The following is a 1931-nucleotide window of genomic DNA, read 5'->3' on the forward strand; positions in this document are numbered from 1 at the left end:
CAAATGATGAAGTACTCTAAAATGCTCTTATCCATATAAAAATATACAAAGAATCTTTAAACATTACAAAGACATGAATTCTATTTCAGTGATCAGGTCCATTGCAGTTTATTTGGGGATGAATTTTCCTATCCTTCTGTTTCTATGGTGTCTTCTCAAGGATTAAATTATTTTGAGACCTGGCTATGATCTGTTGTTCACAATTTGCTGATTTTAATATCTTAGTGTTAACAGTCATTCAGTCATTAAGTAATGGTTCATCATCTTTGTCTTTGTCATCATTACATGCCTTCCTTGTACTTGTTTTGGATATTGAAACAATCCTCATAAACTGTGCAAGTCTCAGTATAGTGAGTGTATGCCATGATCCTAATCTGCAATACCACTGCAGTGCAATCATGATTTAAACTCAAGTTTAGACCAAAGACATGTTTCTCTGTGACTCCTCTACTGAACCATTCACAAGCCATCTCTCTCTTCCTCAAATGGTTTCTCTTCTGGAAATCTCACAAGAACTTCTATACCTTCTTTGAATTGCTATAGCACTTGTCTTTATCATTTATATGTCGATTGCCACTTTGTGATTGGAAATGAAATTTTCCTACTTGCTCAGTTCTTGCCCTTCTTTAAAAATGTGTTAATTCATTTATTTCATATTTATTGACTGTGTTATCGACACTGTGTTAGCTGCTGGTTCTCGATATTAGTGAAATATGGCTCCGATTCAGAAATCAGTCTTTGTTGGGGCGGGAGAGTGGGGCAGTGGGGACCTAAGTCTTAAATAGTTTTGTTTTCCCCAAAGAGGATACCCTAGTAGGTCCATAAATACATGTAGTATAGGTAAATGTATACTTATTTGGTATTAAAAACCTAAGATAACCACTTTTCAGTTTGGGGGAAATTTGTCTCATAATGGTCATATTTCACCTGGAGCTCAATATGTCCACCCAGACTCACTGAGTCTCTTTCTTATATGAGAATACAAAAGCTTGAATGCACTCTAGTAAAAGGCTTATCTGGGATAAATTTCAGATAGCAAAGGGAAGAATCTCAAGAGGTTTCGAATTTTAGTTTAGAGAAGCATCTAGAAGTTCAGATGATTATCTGTCACTAATACAACTTGCTTGACATGACAATAGAGCTGTAAATCTCAAAGATTACATGATCTTTTAAGAATTTCAAACCCACCTGATGATAGTTGGAAATCTTTTAGAATAACTCCCTTGAAAACACTGATGGTATGCTTCAAAGCTTAATATTCAGCAGCTTATGTTTTGGCCAAGTGAGCTTCAGAAGAAAAAGAAACTCGTGTTTCGGCTCCGTTTACTTTAGAGCCTCTGGTAAAATCATCTACTTCACCTGTGTTCTGTGATCTCACCGTCTGTAAAATGGAGGCAGCTCTAAAAACACAGTTACAGAGATGCTTCACAGCTTCGTGTGTCACTGTCGTCATTTGTTCTAGATTACCAATAACGTCTCAACTACTACTGCAAGAGTACGAACTTTATTTTGGGTCATCTAGTACAACTGTGTCAAAACAAAGAAAAGCAAAGGGGTCCAGAATTACTTTGATTTTCTCAAGGGGACACATGAGTTTATGGTAAATCTGGAACAAGAACCCAGATACCCTGTCTTTCGTTTTTGTTTTTGTTTTTTTTGATACAGAATGACACACACTTTTATTTTTACTTTCTTCTTCCCTATCTGGCCCAGGAAATGAAATAACAACCCATTGGCAAATTAAACCTTGTTCTTCCTAGATCTCTGAGTCATCTCTTTAGGATCACAGTACTTGGTATGTTACTGCCATTCAAGCATGAATTGCATTACACCGTATCTTTAATTTTTTTATTGTAATTTTTCAATTACAGTTGACATTAAATATTATTTTATATCGATTTCAGATGTAAATCCTAGTAGTTAGACATTTA

This window comes from Pteropus vampyrus, unplaced genomic scaffold (genome assembly GCF_000151845.1).
Source record: "Pteropus vampyrus isolate Shadow unplaced genomic scaffold, Pvam_2.0 Scaffold849, whole genome shotgun sequence".
NCBI lineage: Eukaryota > Metazoa > Chordata > Mammalia > Chiroptera > Pteropodidae > Pteropus > Pteropus vampyrus.